Below are 25,131 nucleotides of genomic sequence, written 5' to 3'. Positions count from 1 at the left end.
TAAGCACCCATTTCTTAAACGTACGTCCACCAGATAAAAGATTAATCTCATGATTGTTGCTTTGAGCAACCTGAAAAGAAAATCATCGGGACATTTTAAACATATGTCCAGAACAAGACCAGAGAGGAGAGAAAGTAGCATTGGATTCCACACAACAAAGTGTGCAAGCTAGAGGGTCAATCAAAATCTTTCAGCATCATTACTGAGGTTGGGAACCTGTTGTGATGTCACAGAACCTGGAAGGAAGAGTCCAAAAAGAATTTCAAAGTTTCAGGGTCAACAAGATACAGGGAAATAAGCAAACAACAGAGCTCACACATGAATAATAGAATGCCTACAGTGTAGAAGGAGACCAGCGAGTCTGCACTGACCCTTTGAAAGAGAACCCCAACTCGGCCCACTGCCCCATCCCATCCCTGTCACCTCACCTAACCTTTGGACACTAAGGGGCAATTTAGCATGGCCAATCCGCCTAACCTGCACATCTTTAGACTGTGGGAGGAAATCAGAGCACCCGGAGGAAACCCAAGCAGACACAGAGAATGTGCTGACTCCATACAGACAGTCACTGAAGGCTGGAATTCAACCCGGGTCCCTGGAGCTGTGAGGCAACAGTGCTGACCAATGTGTAACCATGCAGCCTTAGAACATAATAATCAATAAAATTAAAAATTAAACAAATTAAGTTTAAAAGCTTACCTGCAGAGAAGGAACAATAAGTGAAAAGGTCAGATCTAGGCCAGCTGAGTTTTTAGGAAGATGTTGATTTTAGCTTATTTTACACCTCGCCCTACCTACTCTGCCCATTTGGTTCCCTGTGGGAACAGTTAAAATCTATTTCTAAAGTGTCAAAGTATTCTGAAATTAAGACAGCGGCATGATAAGCAAGAAATCTCAAGGATTTTTATATATCATAGCTAAATTTTATTACTTACAAGAATAAAATATAGATTACTGTCAGGCATTTAGAGCAGAGAAAGTGAAGCAGAATTCCCACTTCAGTCGCTATCAATAACATTTGCTGGAAAGTGGCTTTGATATATGACGAATAACCTGCCAACTGTCTGGTCTTTCACGGAATGAAAGACCGCTTGGGTGAGGTATGAAAGAGTGACCCACATATTTCAGCATGTGTCAAATTCTTTCGGGTGGGAGAGGAGAACTGAAGGGATAATTATGACAAAAAGAAAGTAACATAAAAATTGAAGCAATTTACTGACATGCCACTGGTTTATACTTCACTTTCAGAGACTTTACAGGCAAGAATAACAGATTTCCAATTTTAAAATTGTTCAAATCATAATATAATTGCAGATCAGCTTCTACAATGTAAAAATAATGCACTCCTGTAGTTCTGGGGATAGTACAGTACCTACCTACTGCTTCAGATGAAATAACGGTAACACAATGGTTAGCACTGTTGCTTCACAGATCCAGGGTCCCGGGATTGATTCCCAGCTTGGGTCACTGCCTGTGCGGAGATTGCACATTCTCCCAGTGCAGTTTCCTCTGGGTGCTCCGGTTTCCTCCCACAAGTCCCGAAAGACGTACTTGTTAGGTGAATTGGACGTTCTGAATTCTCTGTCTGTGTACCCGAACAGGCACCGGAGTGTGGTGACTAGGGAATTTTCACAGTAACCTCATCGCAGTGTTAATGTAAGCCTACTTGTGACACAAATAAAGATTATTGTAAGAATATTATTATAATCTAAAGGGAGCTCTCAACTAACATTTTTATGTAGCTAAGTCAATTTGATTTTTAAAAGTGCTCGTCGCTGTAACTATTGTGCTGTGTGGAATTTGACTTTATTAACTGGATAAAATGTTAAATAACGAAAAGGGATCTTTCCTGCAAAATTTGAACAAGAATTCTATTACATAGAAAAAGGGACCATTCAGATCCTGCGAGCCAGTTAAGGATGGACTGGTACATCATCAACTCAGCTGACTAGAGGCTGCAGCTGTTGTGCGTCTGGTGCTCCACACCTGGTTCGAGACGGGATTTTGGCCCAGGAAGCCTGTGCTGGGGAGAGCAGAGGGACCAATTTGTCTGGTGAAACACTCCACTGGGCTCAGCCTTGGGTTACTGTGCCTTTGAAGCTCTTTTTATCTGCTGTATGTTATAAAAGAGGTCTTCTGTCCAGTATCACTGGATCTTTTTTTTAATCAAACATCTCAGGGTGAGGAATGGAGTTCAGTTTCAATTTATTAGTACCCAGCTGCCTGATTGTAAAACATAAATGAAACAGGTCCTGAAATATCTACTAGAGTGATGTAATTGTGAAACACTTCACTGTGGGCACCTGGCAAGTTGTTAGTTCTTTTAATTATACTGTTAATGAGGTCCTGCAGGGTATAGCTGAACAAATCATTGGATCAGTTTGAAGGCTAATAGAAGTGTACAACTAAAATCACTAGATCGTAATCCTATTTTTTTTTCTGACAGCTTAAAATTTCTCCCTCCCCATGTCTCCTGATGGCACTGACATGCTGCTACAACATAGATATAATGCTGCTACAACTTAGATCATATATAAGTTTAGATAAGTAAGCCTGTCTTATTTTCAATATCATTTTGCATCTTTCATAAAATTACAATCTGAAAGAACCTTCCTGCAGGAGGAGTGAGGACTCTCAGAGTGGTGACTCTGGACTGTTAAGTTACGTTCCAGTTTGATAGAAACTAAGGCTGGAAATGTAACATATGCAGTGAAGCAGGAATACTTAGGATCGAATTGTAACTATGTTATGTCATTCTCGAAGGTGGAACAGGTTCTAGCTGGTTCCTATCTGATTACAATTAAAATTTAAAGTGCTCCCGATGTGCACGGGACACGCATGTAATCATCCGGTGGTAGAAGCCTCTCAGTGATGAAAGAGCCTGAACCTGAGGACCTGGCAGCAGTGCAGCATCTACGGGTGAGCTATAAAAGCACCTTCTGGACAAACTGTGTGGTTTTCGATCACAGCCTCAACTTTTCTGCCCAACACCATTGCGATCAACTTAAGAATTATTGAGAACTCAAAGGTGGCATAAATATCTTTCAAACTTAAATTCCACAGTAAATATTTCATACTACATTGATTTCACTTTGTTAATTTTTTGCATTATTATTTGTTGAGCCGAGCTTAATCAGAGTGCTGGATGTACTGGTACAGCTCATGATTGGCATGCATTTTTGGTCATGGAAGATAGAGACATTTATTGGAGCCTATGTGTTGTACGTCGCGTTGCGACCTTCTTTTGGCTGAAGATAAACTGTTGTTTTGATTCACCTTCTTGGGTCTCCTGAGAGTTTATACCTGTTTTGCGGACAGAATGGATAATACTAAAATTTTGTGTACCCAGTACATTTATTTGTATGATTGTAAAGTTGGGCTGAATGAATTTTATGCTGTTATTTGTACCTCCAAACTGCCTGTATCTTCTGAACTCAGCAGAGGATGCTGGCAACAGTAACCCAAGCCGGGAATCGAACCCACACCGGGCTCAGGAGAACATGAGTCTAGAAGGCAAGAAAGGTTTGAAGTAAGAAAATGCTGCAGGATCTGGTGTGCGACATTGCTCCAAATACGCCACGCGATGATGCCTTTGAAGAAATGCTTTCGCAGATTGTTGATACTTTTGTTGCTGGTGTGGTGAGTGCTGCATGTAACTGACATGCTAGCGTGGGTTAAACACGCTGAAATCAAAGATGTTCAACTGCACCTTGGGTGCCGGTGGAATATGCGAATGCCAGGATTTGGTTCCGGTGAGATTGGGCCATGTGTGAGGGCCTGGCAGCTGCTGCTCCTGGATGGAGAATGGCACTGAAATGTGGAACAAGTAACACATCGATGAACAGATAATTCTGACAACAAAGTTCTGGACGTGATAACTGATTCTCAGGCGTCTCCATTTCTGTTGAGGAACCTGTGAGGGGTGAGACCATGGGCAGGATTCTCCCGAATACCCCGATGGCCCGACGGCGGATTCAGGCCAACCGGAAGTTGCGAATCCCCCGCACTTCGCCGGCGACGGAGAGGCTGGCGCCGCGCGAACCGGTGGCGAAGGGCCGACGCGAGTTAGCGCATGCGTAGAACTGCTACCGTGGTTCCGCGCATGCGCAGACCGGCTGGCGTTCTTTGCGCATGCGCAGGGGGGTGATGATGCCAGTGTGGAGGCCGGCCTCTGTAGGTTCCCGCCAGTACAGACCTGGTGTAATATACGCCGATGGGACCCGCCGAAAACGGGCGGCCACTCGGCCCATCGCGGGCTGGAGAATCGCCGGGGGGGCGCTGCCAACGGCCCCCGACCGGCGCAGCGCGATTCCCGCCCCCGCCAAAAATCCAGTGACGGGGAATCCAGCAGCCGGCATAGGGACGGCAGGGCAGGATTCACACCACCCCCCCCCGGCAATGCTCCGGCCTGGCAGGGGGTTGGAGAATCCCGCCCCAGGTCTGGCAGCATCTGTGGAGAGAGAAACAGAACTTTAATATTTCAAGTCCGCATGACTAGGGGCTGGTTTAGCTCATTCGGCTAAATCGGTGGCTTTTAAAGCAGACCAGCAGCACAGTTCGATTCCCGTACCAGCCTCCCCGGACATGCGCCGGAATGTGGCGACTAGGGGCTTTTCACAGTAACTTCATTGAAGCCTACTCGTGACAATAAGCAATTTTCATTTCAAGAGTGGCCGAAATCTTCCCTCCTTGTTCACAGATGGGATTTTCCAAAGTGAATGGAGTTTTGGATGGAACATCAAATTTTCTATTCTCACTCACAATAGATCCCACCACCAACAGGACCGGCGAATCCTGCCCAGTGTCTTAAAGGCGTTCAAAATGACCCCATTACTCTTGTACTCAATCGTGTATATGTATATTCTAGTTTACACCCTCCCCAACAGCACTACCAAAGAGGATGTTAGTCCCAGTGCTGTTAAGGTGTAACCCATCCTTCTTGTCCAACTGTCATCGATCCCAGAATCCATCCCAATACCTCAGAAATCTGAAGCTCTCCCTCCTACTTCATTTCTCCAGCCACATGTTGAACTGTTCAATCTTCCTGTTTTTAAATTTATGAACGTGTGGCACTTGGATTAATCCTGAGATTACTGCTTTTGCGATCCTGCTTTTTGCTTCCAGTCCTAACTCCCTAAAATCTGCTTTCAGGACTCATCCCTTTTTCTACCTATATCGTGGAACTGCATTGTACTTTCAGACAAAATTTACTTTACCTGCAAGTTGGTGTCTGGCTCTTTAAATAGTTTTAGGGTGATGGGCAGGAGATTCCAAGGGGATTTGAGGGGAAATAATTCACTCAGAGGGTGGTGAGAATCTGGAATACATGGCCTGGGAAGGTAGTGGAGTCTGGAAACCTCACAACCTTTAAAAAGCACTTGAATGAGCAATTGAAACACCACGTTCAAGAATATGGGACAAGTGCTGGAAGTCGGATTAGCGCAAGATTAGGGGTAGTTATCGTTGGTGCAGACTCCTTGGGCTGAAGGGCCTTTTCTGCACTGTTTGACTCTATGACTCTAATGTTTATGCAGGTCTTACTTTGCAGCTTCATGCAGAGTGAACAACAAATAGGCTGCCTGCACTTTTGTTGACCAAATTTGGAATAGTGGCATCATTTCAGCCAGTTGGGTTGTGTACATTAGGATAGTATCCATTCAAGGTCTTCGATGCATACAGAGGACGTGTAGGATGCGGCTGTCGGTGTGGGTTAAACAGAGTGACACAAGGCCAGTTGTGCTGCACAATACAATTTGATGCCTGATATGTGTAAAATCAAGGTCAATCCCATTGAATTTGTCACGGCATCAGCTCATCTGCAGCTGAATTCTGTTGAGAATTAGACCATTGTTTTGTCGGTATGCTGTTGATCACATTGCACATGTTTGTGGAATAGGGATACATATTGAAATTGCTGCTACAGTCACACAGAAAGCTGTTTCCTTTAATGATTATGATTATATTTTCATATTGCGGAAATATTTAATTAACAAATAAGTTATTTTCAACTGATTTGAACTCTCATCACCCCTCACCCCACCACCCAGTCTCCTCCTCTGAGTAAAAAATGTTTTTGTAACTCCATTGAGGTACTTTTGCTGTTTGCTCAGATGGCAGGTCTGTCCAATCTGTGGTTGACAGTCGTCTCTGGAGCAGAGTGCGAGCAGATGGTTTGAAGACAGCATCACAGTGTGTGCTAGTCACAGCGGGGTTAAATCACACAAATCAATGGGAACTCCTCAGGGCTGAGAGGCACAGCGGTGCCGGCAATGCTTTTTGCTGAAGTGTCCATATCAAGGCTGTCTGGTAATTGTCTACTGTATCATAATGACATTATTATGTAAATAACACCAGAGCCACAGGGACTGGAGGATCTGATCTGTGCCTTGTGATCAGCCTTCTTCACTGCTTTGTAATCCAAAAATACATAAATGCAAAATCACTTTTTTAAAGCTTTTTGCTTTTCCATTTTGTGGGATTTGTGTAGCATTCCTTGCCGATGAGAAATATGTCAATAAAAAGCTTGTTTGTAAGAACCATATAATCTAATAATGCATCTTTCATTCCCATCAGCATGCCCTACCCCAACCCGTCACCAATGTTTCGCACTGAATCCTGGTGGTTAATAGTTCCTTTGTGCCAGAAATCCTCAGAAAGTAACATTCTAGTGTGTCAGCCATGAGATCAAGTTATTTTATTACAGGATGCATCGGACCCAAACCTAACCCAGTTCATGCTTAAGTGTATAAACTACAATATTTTTCCTTTACTTCATGCGATGTGGGCATCAAGGTTAATATTTGTTGCTCATCCCTAATTGCTCTTGAATAAAGTGGTTCACTCGGCATTTCAGAGGGCAGTTAAGAGTCAACCACATTGTTTCGAGTCTGGAGTCTCAGATATACCAGATCAGGTAAGGACGGCAGATTTCCTTCCCTCAAGGACATTTGTGAGGTGCTTAAAACTGAGCATATCCAGATGGGATCTAACCAAAACGCTGTACTTCTGTAATATAACATCCATCCCTTAGAATCCAGCCAACTTGAGATGAAAACCAACATTCCGTTACTTTTTGCATTGTTTCTTTCTGCCAACCTTTAATGACTTCTGCTACCTGATGGCGTCACCTGACATGCATTTTCCATGATGAGGTTGGAATGAGGAACCCAACCTCCCGCCCCATATACCCTGTCCTGGACAGGACTATTGAAACCTACTTTTGTATTACTGCCACAACCCTGACTGAGTTAGCTAAGTGCAGAGAGCAGGGACAGTACAGTGCTTTATCAGACCACTAGTCCGATGGGAAAGCTTGTAAAATAGCTTTCAAAAAGTGTCCTGCTTTCTAAGTAGAGCCTCAGAGATATAGGGTAAGATTCTCTGAGACCCTAAGTGTTCCGTCGCGTTTCTCAACATGCGCTCAGGAGCAGCGATTCTGACCCCTACAGGGGGCCAGCATGGCACTGGAGCGACCCACGCCACTCCAGCTCCCGATACCAGTGTCAAATGGGCGCCGTGGGTCTGTGCATGCGCAATGCGTGCATGCGCGGTGGCTCCCTTCTCCACGACGGCCCCGCAACATGGCATAGGGCTACAGGGGCCAGTGCGGAGCAAAAGAGGCCAGGCCTGCCCGCCGATCGCGGGCCATGCGACAGCGGAGGCCCCCGGGGTCAGACCCCCCCCCCCCACCAGACCACCTCCGGATGGATGCACGCCCGAGGTCCTGCCGGGTAAGACCACACGTGGATGGCGGGACCCGGATTTCTTATGCGGCCGCTCGGCCCATCCCGGCCGGAGAATCGCCGGGGGGGGGGGGCCACTCCAACCGGCACCGCGCCGGTGCCAATGGCGCTGATTCACCACTCTCCGGAAAAGCGGCGGACCGGCGTCAGGGCGGTTTCACGCTATTCGCGCCTCACCCGGCGATTCTCCGGCCCGGCGTGGGCTGAGAGAATCCCGCCCATAAACTGTGACACAAAAATATTTGCATCCCTCTGAACATATCAACATTTATTAAGAAATAAAACCATGTCGTGAAGGTTTGTGCAGGTGTTGTGTCTGAGGTTATCCTACCAGTGTATGGGAAAACATTTTGAAAAATGGCTCCCACAGGAATGTGCTGTGCCTGAAAACTCCCATATACTATCACCCCTGGCACCAGATTACTACATATCTTCAAGATTACTCACAGGTACAATAGATGGTATAGTTGCTTTGTGAATTTGATTTCTGTTATCACAATAGGGCTCTCTCGATATGGTGTGTAACTGTGCTGACTGCAGTGAAACTGAATCACACAGGCGAGGAAGGTTGTAGCTTCAATCCCTGCCTGATCTTTGCTGAATAGCTGATTTAACCAGGGCACTATAGTTAATCAGAGGATTTGATTGTTAGGGTTGCAGCTCCTGAGTCTCCTGCTGCTAAGTACATGTTATGTGGTGTTGAGAATTTGGATTCTGAATCCAATGTTAGTGGTTCTTGAAGGGAGTTAGGTGTCTGATGTGACAGTGATTAATGTAGATTCTCTCCCTGGTTACTTGCAGAGAGGTCTGGTTTGTTTACTGAAGCTGTTATTTGTGAACTCTATTCACATGCTGCTATACAGCTGGTTTAGGTCGTTGATCTGTAATTGTAAATTACCTCCCTTCCCTGTTCCTTTTGCAGATGGAGCCCCTCACCAGCCCTTTGTTTATTTTAATAAAATGTGGCTGTGGGGTTGAGTTTTGTTTCGAATTTTCAAAAATATCTTTTAAAAATTCATTGTAATATAATGTTATATAATTGTTTTATCGTGTCATGTTTCTGCATACAATTTTCTGAAACAAAAGATAACCTTGTCAATCTAAATGAACCTTTGTGAAACTGAACGTTTAGAGGATCTTCAATGGTGGCAGCATCAATGGCAAGTTATTGTTCTCAACTGATGTTCATACATGGCCATTGGGTAGTGATCAAACACTAGCTGATGTTTCCCCACCCGACTCTAAAACTGTTGTAACACCCTAACTGTTTCCTGAGCTGAAGTCTATTATCTCCAATACCGTTTGGAACTTAGGTTTACTATTACGACATGCTTAGAATTACGCCACTAAGAACCACAAAATAACGTGATTTAAAATAAAGTTTGAAAGTAAGTAGGTTATAATTAAATTCGATCATATGAGAAATAGGGCACGCGATTTACAGCCTGCAATCTGCCAGAATTGGATTCCTTTTTTTAAAAATAATTTATATTGAAATTTTTTTACAGAAAATATAACAACAAGCAATAAAAAGCAACAATAAAACACCATAAAAACTGTAACACCCCCAAGACCGTATCAATGCATGTATCTCGCCCCCTCCCCCATCCCCCCCAAACCCAGTAAACAACAAGAGAACTTAAAAATAAATTAAATTAAAATTAAATAAGCAAACATAGTCAACGTCCCCCCCCCCCCCCCCCCCCCCCCCCCCCCCGTTTTCCCCCCCCTCCCCCCCCCGGTTGCTGCTGCTGCTGACCCAGTACCCTATTGCTGAGCCAGAAAGTCGAGGAAAGGTTGCCACCGCCTAAAGAACCCTTGTACCGATCCTCTCAGGGCAAATTTGACCTTCTCCAGCTTGAGAAATCCCACCATGTCATTGATCCAGGCCTCCACGCTTGGGGGTCTCGCATCCTTCCACTGTAGCAAGATCCTCTGCCGGGCTACTAGGGACGCAAAGGCCAGCACACCGGCCTCTTTCGCCTCCTGCTCTCCCGGCTCCACCCCAACCCCAAAAATCGCGAGTCCCAGCCTGGCTTGACCCTGGATCCTACCACCCTCGACACCGTCCTCGCCACCCCCTTCCAGAACTCCTCCAGTGCCGGGCATGCCCAGAACATATGGGCATGGTTCGCTGGACTCCCCGAACACCTGACACACCTGTCTTCGCCCCCAAAGAACCTACTCATCCTAGTCCCGGACATATGGGCCCGGTGCAGCACCTTGAATTGGATGAGGCTAAGCCGCGCACATGAGGAGGAAGAGTTAACCCTTTCTAGGGCATCAGCCCATGTCCCATCTTCGATCTGTTCCCCCAGTTCCCCCTCCCACTTAGCCTTTAGCACCTCTACTGACGCCTCCTCCACCTCCTGCATTACCTTGTAGATATCAGATATCTTCCCATCCCCAACCCAGACCCCCGAAAGCACCCTGTCACTCACCCCCCTCGCGGGAAGCAAAGGGGATCCCTCCACCTGCCGCCTAGCAAACCCCTTTACCTGCAGATACCTGAACATGTTCCCCGGGGGGAGCCCAAATTTCTCCTCCAACTCCCCCAGGCTCGCAAACCTCCCATCAATGAACAGGTCCCTCAGCTGTCTGATGCCCGCTCTGTGCCAACCCTGGAACCCCCCATCAATGTTCCCCGGGACGAACCGATGGTTCCCCCTTAACGGAGCCTCCATCGAGCCCCCCACTTCCCCCCTATGTCGCCTCCACTGCCCCCAAATCTTGAGGATAGCCGCCACCACCGGACTCGTGGTATACCTCGTAGGAGGGAGCGGCCACGGCGCCGTTACCATAGCCATGTCCGCCTTCAGCCCCTTCAAATGAGAAAATACCCTAGCCCTCTTAACCGGCCCATTCAGCTCCCTCACGTTCCAGGTGATCAGCCGGATCAGAGGGCACCCTGCCCCCCTCCCCCACCGACTAGCCATAGCTCATCGACTGCTCGCCCCAGGCCAGCACACCCCGCCCGACCCGTCCCCCATGATGATACCGCCTCCCCTCTACCCCCCTGGCCCAGCTCTCTCCTGGTCCTTCCAGCAGCAACCCGGTATTCCCCCCCCCCCCCCCCCCCCCCAAGGCTAGGACCCCTCCTAGCCGCGACGCACCCTCCATGGTACTTCCGTGAGTCAGCTGACTTCTGCTGACCCCGGCAACTCCCGCCAAAACCCGGCCCCTCCTGACATGGAGTCATCCCCTCTCCTGCCACACCTCCTTGGCACCGCATCAGCGCGGGAAAAAAACAGTAGAGGCCATGCCCCCACCTCCAGCTCCACCCCCCTGCCCCGCAGCGCGGGAAACCAGAGGAAAGCCCGCGCTTTCACACTGCCCCACCCCACCCTTCTGACGCAGCTCCCCAAATTCCAGCTCCACCCCATCCCCCAGCCCCGTACAGAAGAGAAAATAAAAAACAAACCCCCAACATTCCCCACATAACACAAAACCATACCCAACAGACCCACCCGGAAACAGAGCAAAAACCAGCATAGAGAACACATGTCAAAATTATAAAAACAGCAACAGCAAAAACAGCAACGACCGTAGTGCACCGGACCCCGCAGCCCCCAGACCCTAGTTCGAGTCCAGCTTCTCCGCCTGTACAAAGGCCCACGCCTCCTCCGGGGTCTCAAAGTACTGGTGCCGGTCCTTATATGTCACCCACAGATGCGCAGGCTGCAGCATTCCAAATTTGACCTGCTTGGCATGCAGCACTGCCTTTAGTCCGGTTAAACCCGGCCCGCCGCTTAGCCACCTCCGCACTCCAGTCCTGGTAGATTCGCACTACCGAATTCTCTCACTTCCTGCTCCTCTCTTTCTTGGCCCAGCGCAGCACACACTCCCGGTCACTGAATCGATGGAACCGCACCAGCATCGCCCGCGGGGGTTCATTCGTCTTGGGCCTCCTGGCCAGCACTCTGTGGGCTCCTTCAAGCTCCAGGGGCAAATGCAAGGACCCCGCTCCCATCAACGAGCTCAGCATCATGGTCACATAAGACGGAAGATCCGACCCCTCCAGCCCCTCCGCCAGGCCCAGGATCCTCAAATTCTTTCGCCTCGTGCGAAAGTCCAGCTCCTCCAAGCGGTCTTGCCACTTTTTGTGAAGTGCCTCGTGCAACTCCACTTTCCCCACGAGGACCACGGCCTCCTCCTCCCGCTCAGCGGCCTGCCGCTGCAATTCCTGAATGGCCACCCCCTGGGCTGTCTGGGTCTCAAGCAGCTTGTTGGTAGTCGCATTCAGGGAGTCCAGCAACTCAGCCTTCAGCTCCGTAAAACAGCGCAGCAGAGCAGCTTGCTGCTCCTGCGCCCACTTCCACCAGTCCTCGGGTGCTCCGCCGGCTGCCATTCTGTCCTCCTTCCCCCGCTTTTCCTGGGGAGCTGCTGCAGCCTTTTCCTTTGCCCCACTCCGGGTACGCACCATAAATTTCGGGGAATGTTCCTCCAAACACCTTCCCCCACCGGGAATCGTCGAAACAGCGCCATTTGGGGCCCTAAAATAGGCCCGAAAGTCCTTTAATAGCGGGAGCTACCGAACATGCGGCTTAGCTCCGCATCGCCGCAACCGGAAGTCCAGAATCGGATTCCTGATGGTTGTTACGTCTCGCAAGACGTTGTGATCTGGATCCCACCCACAATGGGCGGGACCCAGACTCGCATTGCTAACGGAGCATAAAAGCTCACTTAGCTATGCTGGCACCAGATCGTAATCTAGCGGCCTTGTTGAGGAGACCGCAGCCAGGCGCATTGCCAGTGTGCCCAGGTGACACTGCCAGGCTGGCAGTAACACTTCCAGGGTTCCAGACTGCCTGTGCCAAGCTGGCATTTTGCCATGCCAGGGTTCAGGCCTGGGGATGCCCTGTCGGTATGTGGTGAGGTATGGGGGGGGGCTCGAGGACCCCCGACAGGTGAGCTGGGGTGTTGGTGGGGTCCGCAGCTCACATCGGGAGGTCAGGTGATCAGGAGGCAAGCCGATCTCACTATGTCGAATGGAGCTCCACATTGCAGGAAATTATGTTAAAGTGCGGCCTAGTGGGGGAGATGGGTACCCCTCCAGGTACCGGAAACAAAACACATCATCAGCACCAGGAACGACCTCGCTATTCCCAACCAGAATGGACTGTTTTTTCAGTTAAACGGCGACCAGGATTATGTAGGACGTACAGCACAGAAACAGGCCATATGGCCAACTGGTCCATGTTGACTTTTAGGCTTTGAGCCTCCTTCCGTCTTTCCTCATTTAACTTTATCAGAAGAATTCTCCACACCCTTCTCCCTTATGGCTGGAATTCTCCGGCCATTGGGATTGAATGTTCCCACCAACAGTGCACCCGTACCCATGGATTTCCTGGCAGCATGGGGTGGCTTCAATGGGAAACCCATTGACAAGTGGCGGGAGTGTAGCACAAGAAACATGCGACTGGGGGACCGGAGAATCTCGCCCATATGTTTGTCTAACTTCCCTTTTAATATTCCCTCTACAATATTCCCTTCAACTACAACTGTCTGATGTAGCCAGTTCCACATTCCCGTCACTCTTTGGGAAAAGAGGCTTATTCTGAATTCCCTGTTTGATTTCTTATTCGCAATCTTATATTGACAGGCTTTAGTTTTGCTCTTCCCCACAATTGGAAACATTCACTTGTGTCTCTTTAATCAAAACCTTTCATAATTAAAAGATCTCTAATAGGTCAACCCTCAGCTTTCTCTTATCAAGAGATGAGAGACCTAGCCTCTGCTCATAGTTATATCACTACATTTCTGGTATCAACTTTGTAAATCGGTTTGCACTCCCAGTACCTCTATATCCATTTTATAATTTGATGATCAGAATTGTACATGGTGCTCTTGTGTGTGATCTAACCAAGGTTCAATATAAGTTTAATGGAACTTGTTTATCTTTCAATTCTATCTCTCGAGAAGTAAGCCCTAGTGCTTGGATTGCTTCTGTTTTATGGCCTTGCTAATCTGTTTTGTTTTCAGTGATTTGTATATTTGTAGTTCTGCATCCCTTTGTTCCCCTAGTTCATTTAAATTCTTATTTTCGAGGAAATATACAACTTCTTTTTTGCCAAAATATATTACTTCACAAGAATCTATGTTCAAATTTCATTGCCAATTATGTTCAAATTTCTTAATATTGTAATTCATTGGAGCCATCCTTTCTATTGACTATATACTCCCAATTTGGTGTCATCTGCACATTCAGCAATAGTGTTTTAGTACCAAGGACTACAGCCAGGCATACATTCATACATATAGTTACCAAAATGAATAGTCTTCGGATGCCACCTGCTAATAAACAAAGGGGCTCCAGCCCCAATCGGATATCCTGTGTATTGTGTCACGGCTGTGACAGCTGCTCAGGGACATTCCTGGTGTGTGGCCTCCTGTGGTTTTTGGCTCACATGTGGCAAGTGCTGTGTGGTTCGGGATTATGTGCACCTTTGGACCATCTGCTTCCATATTTATTGCCCAGGGTCAGCAATTCAGACATAAATATTCCAGTGACTGAGGTATAAAAAAGATATTCTTAAATTCCACAAAATTACTTATATGTTTCATTACCTGCCAAAGCAATTAATTAGTCCCCAAATTGGGTTGCACATGATACGACTCCTGAGTTAGAGGAGACAAGATGTATTGTTCTGTTTTGGTTATCGATTCCACAGTTCTTTCTACTGGATAGTGGAGTGAAGTTAGGATCAAGCTTTTTTCCCCAATTCCTTCCTTTTTTGCTGCCCAATTCTGAATGGGAAGGTATCTGGTTCACTAAAATTCTAAACAAATTGAATCAAGACATGAGTGAAACATAAACAGCGTGTATAGCTAGTTGAGCCAAATGACCTATTCTGTGCTCTATATCCGAAGCAAGGCTCTATGAAAAGGGAGCTTTTCTGTTGGGAGCAAATGGAAAGAGATTTGTTCCATTGCAACTATTTCAAAGGGAATGACGAACAACAGATTTGTTCAAAGAAATTCTGTAATGTTATTGGAATTGTTCTAGATACTTCCATTCCCTCTCTGTGTTCGTCATACTGAATGAAGTTTGTATTCATCAGTGTTGACTTTAACTGGCTGTTTGATTTTGGCTTCATAAAAAGGTGAACAATGAACTCACGTTTATATCATAAAATAAAAGCAAAATGCTAAATTTTTCTGGAAATCTGAAATATAAACAGGAATTGCTGGAAAAACTCAGCAGGTTTGGTAGCATATTTGGAGAAACAGATTTAACTTGTTGAATCCAAATCACTCTTCTTCAGAGCAAGGGTTAGGTAACCCTTGCTCTGAAGAAGAGGCATGCAGATGCGTAACATTAACCCTGTTTCTCCCTCCACTGATGCTCCCAGACCTGCTGCATTATTCCAGCATTTTCTGTTTTTATTTCACATTTATATACCTTTTCTCATTGTTACAACACCCTGGGCTAGATTGCAGTCAACTTCTGCCCCACTTGACCCACAGTTGCAACACATTTGAAACGAACAAATACTTCTGAGAAAATACCCAAAGTTTTTGGTCTATGGCTACCCAATACTTACAGTCACCAGATTTGGAAATTAATTTTTATTAATACCAATAACAAAACATAAATATGCAGCAAATAAAACTGGTTAACTATTATCTAATTCCTAAGCCCCTATCCCTTTAACTCGCCTCCACCCTCCACACGCACACAAGACAGATGGGAAAGAGGGGTGTAAAATGATTATGAAAAGAAAAAGGATCAGTCTCTGGGTGCTGTTCAACGGAAAAAATTCTACGTTCATTTGTGGCGTGTTTTTTGGGCAGTTCCCCGCAGGCTCTGCTGGTGGGTCCCCCACCGCTATCCAATGACACTTAGGGTACGATTCTCTGGCCTCATTACACTCGCGCTCAAGCAAAACGAGGCCGTGAATAGCGGGAGAGGCAGAAAATAAAATCCGCATCAGGCGCCAAACAGTTTGCGATGCAACCGGCCTGCTCCTGTAGGCAAAATTGCCGTAGTGTGGCGAGAAACCGTTTATCATCATTTACTCCCAATTTCCATACAATTAACGGAAGCCACCCTATATCCAACGGCCTCCCGTCATTTAGTGGTCTCCCCAGCAAGTGGACACGCTGACGCCAATTAGTACTCCTTTCGAAAAATGTGAACCTGGCGAAAGGGCTTCTGTGCGGAGCGGAGATGGGGAGTAGCCACCTTTGCTCACAGGCGACGAGCCTGGGGGCGCTGGGCTTGATACGTCAGTGCTCGGCGGGGGGTGGGGGAACCCTCCACAGAGGTGGACCACCATGGGAGTGTGGGGAAGGTGCTGGGGGGAAACCGGGGGGGGGGGGGGGGGTAACCGCCCGCGGAACCACTATGCCAACCCCTGGATCATGTGTACCCGTTCTGGGGCAACCCTTGTCCCTGCACGTCTGCCCAACAACCACACATAAACCCCACCGACTGCCGTGGCCTCTGGCCGTGTGGCTGAAGGCTATTGTTAATAGGGAATTGGCAATTGTGGTTAAGTGAGGACTTCACATATACCAAGTGGATTCCCGTGGCTGGGTGGGCCATGTAGCATGTGGGGGTCATTGCCTAGCATCCCAATCACACCTTGATACCTGGACACTGTGCTTGAACAATCTGGGAGGCAACACCACACACGCAACATCCGAACACCCAGGGGATGGGACACAGCTCCGGGGACATGCCCACAACCTGAGACTGGGTGAATGCCACGGGAGGGGAGGGAGATGGCTGGAGAGATGGACAAAGGTTCTGGGGGTAAGCCCACATTGAACAAGGAAGTGACAGAGGCATTATAATGGTTGTGCAAAAAAGTGTTTAATATGCTGTACAATACCCCACTCCTGATAGTGCCGCTGCCCCACTCCTCCAACCGTAGCGTCTGGAAATCTTCCAAGCGACTGTGGATCTGCTGGAATGAAGCTGACATCTCCCTCTGAATTTCCTGGCCGTACCCTATCATCTTGATCAGCTCCGAGTAACCCCTTCCACAGGCTCAGCCTCAGCCTGGGATCCAGCAGCTCTCCGACTGCTGCCCTGCCTGGGGGTTCCGCCTCCACCTGATGTTCATCATCAGCAGTGTGGTGCTCACCAGATTGTGCCTCAGAAGCCTGTCCACTAACATTTCCCGAGGTGTGTGTATCTGCACTCGTGGAGCGTGGGGATGACAGCTGTGTCGTGACCATAATAGTTGCATCCTCGGAGCTCTCCTCCGAGGTGTTCTCCTCGGAGTCAGGAGAGGGTGCGTCCGGGATGGGACGGCACCGTCGGCTGAGGACCTGTGGGAGAATGGGCATGTGGTCAGTAGGAGGGATGGGTCAGTCAGGAAGGCAATAACAACTCACAATTGACAAGTTCCCCAGGTGGAGCCCGGTGGTTCCTCAGCTCTGTGCCGTCCACCAGTCTCCGCGTGGGGAACGATCTGTCCTCAGTCACCCTGATCACCTCCAGGGCCCTTAGGAGGTGAGGATTCTCAGGTCCGACAACCCACCACCAGTCTAGGCCTCTCCTGCCGATTGTGGGAGAGCTTTTCCTGCGGGGACATAGAGAGGGCATCGTTAGCCACACGTGTGGTTCACAGTGATAGGGGAGGGTATGAAGGGAGGGTTGGGGGATTTTAAGGAGGAGGGGTCTGAAGGGAGGGTTGGGGCTTGTATGGGGAGTTGGGGGTTGGATTGCTTCCCCGGGGGAAGTGCATTGGTATCTACTCACTCGTGCTGCCTGTAGGTCATTGACCTTCTTACGGCACTGAGGTCAGTCATCCTGATCTCCTGGTCACACTCCCCGAGCTGACAGCCGCCGCTACCTTTCTCCAGGTAGCACTTGCTGCCTTGTTTCTCACCGTCGGGGACCCTCGGGAGAACAGGACATCCCTCCTGGCCTCCACCGCATCTCAGAGCCTCCCCAGGTCAGCACCCCGAACCTAGTGGCTGGTCTCCTCGGTGCAATTATTGCGAGCTGGTTGGGGTTGGCTGGGCAAGTGCAGCTTAACTGCTGCTCGGCCTTGTTAGCCGGGGGGGGGGGTGAGCAAGGACCTGGCGTATCAGCTGTTGAGCCGACATTTGGCCGGGAAGCCCGTGAGGCCTCGTTAAGTGCACCAATTAAGGTTGATTGCATTGCCAGCCTCGCTGGGTCGAACCAAACTCCGGGAAGCTCATGGCAATTCCTGCTCGCTAGCACACTTAGATATTTGTCCGGCGAATTGCGCCCTTCATCACTTTTTTGGGCCCTGGGGAGTTTCTCACTGGTTTAGCCCACACTTAGAATTGTTTTCAGCAGTGGTGAGCTGAACTGCAAGATTGGGCCACCATTTTGAAAGGGTGCCCCAATCTCTAAGTGAGCTTCTGGCTCCCCCACACCACCCACCCTTGGGAAACATCACCCCTCAAACACATGGGCAGCATGGTAGCACAGTGGTTAGCACAGTTCTTCACAGCTCCATGGTCCCAGGTTTGATTCCCGGCTTGGGTCACTGTCTATGCGGAGTCTGCATGTTCTCCCCGTGTGTGCGTGGGTTTTCCCCGGGTGCTCCAGTTTCCACCCACAATTCAAAGATATGCAGGTTAGGTGGATTGGCCATGATAAATTGCCCTTAGTGTCCAAAAAGGTTTGGTGGGGATACTGGGTTACGGGGATAGGGTTGAGGAGTGGGTTTAAGTGGGGTGCTCTTTCCAAGGGCCGGTGCAGGCTCAATGGGCCGAATGACTGTCTGAACTGTTGATTCTATGATTCTATGACTCTATGGGCACTACCCCATACCCCCCAAGTGAGGACACCCCGCTATAAGGTTCCTGTAGCCCCTCCTCTTCAGGCCCCCCCAAGCCTCCTTCCAGCACCCCCACCCGCTAACCCTCCAACCTCCCGGAGGCCCCTACTTACCGACCCTGCAAACACCTGCCCTTCAAACCCCACCCCACCTTCCTTTCAAGGTTATGGCTCCCCTCAAGCCCTGAACCTTGGCAGTTACACCCTGGTACCTGGGCACCCTTCAATTGCCACCCTGGCATCAGGGCAGTGCTCCTGCCAGCTTGGCAGAGCCAGCCAGGAACCTTAGCAGTGTCAGGGTGGCAATGCCAAGGTGCCAGCTGGGCAGTGCCAAGGTACTCATGTTCCAAAGGGAGGACCAGGAAGCCACCTTGCACTGACCCTGATCACCCAGGGGTCTCCGATAGCCGAGGAGACTCCTCTGGTCCACATTCTTGTGGACTGGCACTGATCGGCGGCGGGCAGCAGTCTCCCTGGGGACGACAGTGAATTGAGGGAGGCCTTAAATTCCTGGTAGGTAGGCCTTTAGTGGGTTTACGACCTACTTTCATGAGTGCCGTTTGTTTTCGCCCCTTTTGTGCGGAGTTCCGATTCCAATGCCTCATGGGACTTGGTCGTATCCCGCGAGGTGCGGAGGCTGCTGGGAAGCCCGTGGGAGGCTTCACCCGGGATTCTCCGGCTGCATTGTGTTCTTGCTCAAGCGCAACACGGCCAGAGAACCGCGCCCTTTGTTTTAGATGGACATTTTCCAGCACACTTTTCATCAATCTAGCACTTCAGTTGGAGGTTTTCTGTAATGGGTTATACTGTAGATTTATCTAGTTCTCACAAAGTTCTCTGCAGGTTCAGAAAAACAGATCGGCAGTATTTCTGGAGAGAGACAAAGACAGACTCTCACTGCTGCTCCTCAGCACTCAAAATCCAATTGTTCTTTCCTGGTTCTCTGAAAACATCCCACTTGGGTAGGACCCAATCACTGCCTGTCACCAGGCAGAATAAAGCCTTTGGCCAATTAATTGGCCTCCAGCCAGCCAATCGAACCAAATCGTTCCAATCTCTTAGGAGCCAAAATGTCTGCGTTTTTCTTATCAGAAGCTCAACCTCCACATTCTCTGCTTGACTTAAACATAGAAAATACGAGCAGGAGGAGGCCATTCAGCCCTTCGAACCTGATCCACCATTCATTATGATCATAACTGATTATCCAACTCAATAGCCTAATCCCACTTTCCCCCCATATCCTTTGATCCCCTTCACCCTAACTGCTTCTTGAAAACATACAAAGCGGAGTTCTCCGTCGGTGGGATTCCCCCAGTCCGCCGGCAGCGGACCCACGCCCGCGTTTCCCGACGGCTGGAGTGAACACAATGGGGAACTCCATTGGCCGGCTGTGGGTACAGAGAATCCTGCTGCTGGCAGGTTTGCCGTGCCGGAAAACGCGGTTAGTGAGCCAGAGAAACCCGCCCACAATGTTTTGTCCTCAACTACTTCCTGTGGTAACAAATTTCACCGGCCAACCACTTTCTTGGTGAAGAAATTTCTCCTCATCTCTGTCCTAAAGGTCTACCCTGTATCCTCAGACTGTGAACCCTGCTCTTAACACATCCACCATCAGTATCATCCTTCCTGCATCTACCCTGTCTAGTCCTGTTAGAATTTTATCGGTCTGTATGAGATTCCCCCTCATTCTTCTGAACTCCAGCGAATACAATCCTAAACGATTCAATCTTCCCTCATACGTCAGTCCCACCATCCCAGGAATCAGTCTGGTAAACCTTCACTGCACTCCCTCGAGAGCAAAAACATAAAGGTATATGTCCACTAAATATCCATGGATCAAATGAGAAGCACAAGTTTAAAAAATGGGAAATAACGGAATCAACAGGAATGACCCTTACATCATATTCCCAGAGCTCCACAAAGCACTTCACAACCAACGTATTACTTCTGAAATATAGGTAAACACAGTAGCCAGTTTGTGCAGAAACTTAAGTTCTGTGAAGAGCAAATGGCCAGAAAACTTGTCTTTGTGGAGGGATCATAATTGGCCAGAACAAGAAGCAGGAAAACTGGTTCCTTTTGTACTCGGCAGACTGGATCTCATGTCAACATCTCACCAGAAAAATGACACTTCTGACAAAGTTGCCTCCTTACTGCTGCACTGACAGTTTAGATTATCTGCTCAAGTCCAGAGTTGGTTACAAATGCATAACTTTCCAATATCACTGAATGAAATAATTTTTATTTGTTTTATCCTGAACTGGAATTGAGAACCTGCCTGGATTTAATTTCTGATATTCTGTTAAGTTTGCCATATTTTGCAAGAAACTAGTGCAGTAAGAAATAACATTGCCATGTCTGATTAAAGCCATGTGTTGATATTTTTCTGTGATGCAGGTAAATCTGAATTTTATCTGCTGCTGTGTCTGGTTTTATGCTGTATACATGATGAGACCATCAATTCACGCGACATGTGGTTAGAAGTGAACAGTGGTTTTAATCGTCTTACAACAGAGCCTGCCTGTGACACGATGAACTCCAGATGAACTGGCAGGCAGGCTCTCAGCATCAACCTTTATACTTCCGGTTAGGGGGAGGAGTCGTGGGTGGAGCCAAGGGTGAAGCCCAGTACAAACTCCCGTACACTCCCAGTGCATCTCCCCCTAGTGGCAGAGCAGCGCAACTGCTTGTGCGCCGAGCTGACAGAGACTTGGTACAACATGTGTAACACAGTGTGAATTACGATACTGTGATTCACCACAATACATTTTTTGTGGAGGAATGCAGATGAAAGGTGAAGTTCCATGGTGCAGGCATCATCAAGTTGAACAAAGTAAGAGAGAAGACTGGTTTAATCTATGAGTAATGGCTTAAATGACACCATATATAAGTTTCAAAAACCTACAGATTGTAAGAAGAATGTAATCATGAGACAGACGAGGAATTCCATGGTGTTTTTCCGGCTGCAGAGGCGGCTCAACATTGGCTGCCAGTTCTGCCATTGTCTACAGGGTTTGCGTGACCCACACCCTCTGCCGCCAGGGTACGTATCACGGGGGAGGGGGAACGCCATCGGTGGTACCGGAAGATCCCACTGGCAGGAAGTGCCAGATGATTTTGGCAATGATTTTGGTAAGTAATAACCAGGTAAGTAATAACCTGGTCAAGAGGCTGCCACTGACAACAGAAATTAGACAACAATACAATTCATTTAGACATGAAAAACAATAAAATACAAAACTTGGAAAAAGGCACTTTAAGCTTGAAATAGCCCGCCAAAATCGGAAGAAAACACCCCTCACCCTCCTCCAACATCATCAGGATAAGTCATGCCAAGCGGCAGCAGCTCCAGGACGAAAGGATGGAAATGGCAACAACCACCTGGGCAGAAGGAATGAGGCGACGGCAAGCACGCGGGGCAGTGAGACCTCAGCCACACCTGAACGAGACGGACCGCCAGGCTGCGCGCACAGCTCCCCCCAACCCCAACGAACGTTTGGAGGGGTTCCTCACACAGGAACTCCAGGAGCTCAAGATGGAGATGAGAGCAATGGTCAAGGTGGAGGTGGCAGAGGCGCTGATCACCCTGCAGGCGGCTCTGGAAAAGGCGGAAAGGCAGCTGGAGACCTAAGATGTGATAATAAGGGATCTGAAGAAGACATTGACAGATCAGAGCGACCAGATTTCTGCATTAGAGACGGAGATGGCAAGATTGGTGGTGACACAAGGGACGCTGAGGGGAAAGGTCGAGGATCAGGAAAATCGACCACAGCGCCAGAACCTCTGCATTGTGGGCCAACCGGAGTGAACCGAGGGAACCCCATGGAATATGTAGCCCAAATGCTGGGTAACCTAGTGGGAAGAGACAGTTAACCCAAGCCTCCAGAAATGGACAGAGCCCACAGGTCACTCCAGCCAAAGCCCAAGGCCGGGGAAGAAACTCGGGCCATCATCGCAAAGCAGCAACAGCACCAGGGCCGGGAAAGAATCCTGTACAGGGCCAGCCAGACAAGGTCTTGCAATTCACAGGGTCACTCGATCAGGGTGTATCAGGACATTGGGGCAGAATTCAACACAGCCAAGGAAGCCCTTTATGAGAACAATGTGAAGTTTGGCGTGTTGTACCCAACCAAGCTCTGGGTGATCTTCCAGGTCAGAGAACGTTACTTTACCGCACCGGAGGACGTGGATGAATTTGTCCGCAAATACGGGTTCGGAAGGCAGCAACAGAACCAGCGATGAACCGGACAGCTTAACATATTGGGATATTAAAAAACAGTTTGGGCAGGATTGTGCCACCTCGTTTTGAACCCTGGAGCTAAATATCAGAAAGGAGGGGGCGAGAGATGTGGGGCGCAGGAGGAAGTGAGGAGGAGGGAGAGGGGAGCAGGAGGGGGGAGATACAGATCGACCCCAGGAGGGAGGGCCATCACACTAGCGTGTAAGCAAGCACCAGGAAGTACGAGCCTTTTCGGGCTACACACTCAACCTGAGCAAAAGCAAAGTCTTCCTGGTGAGCCCATAAGGGTGAAGGATTCCCATTCAAACGTCCCCAAAATTGCCCATGACAGGACATAAATGTCGAGTCTGGTGGAGGGAGTAAAAAGGGACCTGCAGAGGTGCGATACACACCCACTCTTGCTGACAGGGAGCGTGCAGATGATCAAAATACACGCACTGCCCAGGTTCCTCTCCAAGTTCCGATCCCTTCCAATCTACATCCCCAAGGCCTTCTTCAGCATGGTAGAGAAACTAATCATGGTGTTTGTGTATGTGGGGGAAGAACCGAGGATCCAAAAAATGTTCCTACAAAGGAAAAGACGTATGGGACTCCTGACCCTCCCAATCTACAGTTCTACTACTGGGTACAGCAGAAAGAATGTGGGGATGGGTGAAGGAACTAGGAGCGGAATGGGTGAGGTTGGAGAAATGTTCCTGAATAGGGATGTCCCTCCGAGCCCTAGTTACGACCGCACTCCCATCTCCTCCGACCAAACATTCAAAAATCCCAGTGGTGGTCACCACACTCCAAACATGGTATCGAATAAGACAACACTTTGGCCTGACCAAAATGTCCACTATGGCCCCCAGCTGTAACAACAAAGGTTTCATTCCCGCAACAATGGACACCATCTTCAAAAGGTGGAGATGAGACAACCGGACCCTGACAGGTAGCGACATGTACACAGACAACAGGCCAGCGACGAGGAGGAACTGACCAGGAGGAGAGGTTCCAACTGCTTAAAGGGAAAGAGATAAGGTATATACACGTCAAATACTTCCTCTGTAGGGAAACAACGTACCCCCGGAAGCCAGGACACGCACTAATTCAGGAACTGGTCAACATGGTTTTGTGAAGGGTAGGTCATGCTTCACAAACCTTATTGAGTTTTTTGAGAAGGTGACCAAACAGGTAGATGAGGGTAAAGCAGTTGATGTGGTGTATATGGATTTCAGTAAGGCGTTTGATAAGGTTCCCCATGGTAGGCTATTGCAGAAAATACGGAAGTATGGGATTGAAGGTGATTTAGCAGTTTGGATCAGTGATTGGCTAGCTGAAAGAAGACAGAGGGTGGTGGTTGATGGCAAATGTTCATCCTGGAGTTCAGTTACTAGTGGTGTACCGCAAGGATCTGTTTTGGGGCCACTGCTGTTTGTCATTTTTATAAATGACCTGGAAGAGGGTGTAGAAGGATGGGTTAGTAAATTTGCAGATGACACGAAGGTCGGTGGAGTTGTGGATAGTGCTGAAGGATGTTATAGGATACAGAGGGAGATAGATAAGCTGCAGAGCTGGGCTGAGAGGTGGCAGATGGAGTTTAATGCGGAAAAGTGTGAGGTGGTTCACTTTGGAAGGAGTAACAGGAATGCAGAGTACTGGGCTAATGGCAAGATTCTTGGTAGTGTAGATGAACAGAGAGATCTCGGCATCCAGGTACATAAATCCCTGAAAGTTGCCACCCAGGTTAATAGGGCTGTTAAGAAGGCATATGGTGTGCTGGCCTTTATCAGTAGGGGGATTGAGTTTCAGAGCCACAAGGTCATGCTGCAGCTGTACATAACTCTGGTGCGGCCACTCCTGGAGTACTGTGTGCAGTTCTGGTCACCACATTATAGGAAGGATGTGGAAGCTTTGGAAAGGGTTCAGAGGAGATTTACTAGGATGTTGCCTGGTATGGAGGGAAGGTCTTACGAGGAAAGGCTCAGGGACTTGAGGTTGTTTTCGTTAGAGAGAAGGCTGAGAGGTGACTTAATAGAGACATATAAGATAGTCAGAGGGTTAGATAGGATGGACAGTGAGAGTCTCTTTCCTCGGATGGTGATGACCAACACGAGGGGACATAGCTTTAAATTGAGGGGTGGTAGATATAGGACAGATGTCAGAGGCAGTTTCTTTACTCAGAGAGTAGTAGGGGTATGGAACGCCCTGCCTGCAACAGTAGTAGACCCGCCAACTTTAAGGGCATTTAAGTGGTCGCTGGATAGACATATGGATGAAAATGGAATAGTGTAGGTCAGATAGGCTTCAGATGGTTTCACAGGTCGGCGCAACATCGAGGGCCGAAGGGCCCGTACTGCGCTGTAATGTTCTATGTGGGCAACCGAGGGAAAGAAAATCGTGGG

General features: G+C 48.5%; 1 protein-coding gene across 4 annotated transcripts in view; it reads left to right on the top strand.

The window, feature by feature from the left end:
- LOC119953875 (cell surface glycoprotein MUC18-like) overlaps positions 1-25,131 on the top strand; it is a 251,544-nt gene that overhangs the window by 60,519 nt on the left and 165,894 nt on the right. The window contains exon 1 of one of the 4 annotated variants that reach the window (XM_038778487.1): positions 2,797-2,919. The exons of the other annotated variants lie outside the window; for them this stretch is intronic. The gene's annotated coding sequence lies outside the window, so the exon portion shown is untranslated. Of the gene's footprint in view, positions 1-2,796; positions 2,920-25,131 lie in introns of those variants that run through there. 4 annotated transcript variants of the gene reach the window in all.

The sequence above is a fragment of the Scyliorhinus canicula genome, chromosome 19 (assembly GCF_902713615.1).
Source record: "Scyliorhinus canicula chromosome 19, sScyCan1.1, whole genome shotgun sequence".
Taxonomy (NCBI): Eukaryota; Metazoa; Chordata; class Chondrichthyes; order Carcharhiniformes; family Scyliorhinidae; genus Scyliorhinus; species Scyliorhinus canicula.
The sequence above is the reverse complement of the archived record's forward strand: the minus strand, read 5'-3'. Positions and strand labels throughout refer to the sequence as shown.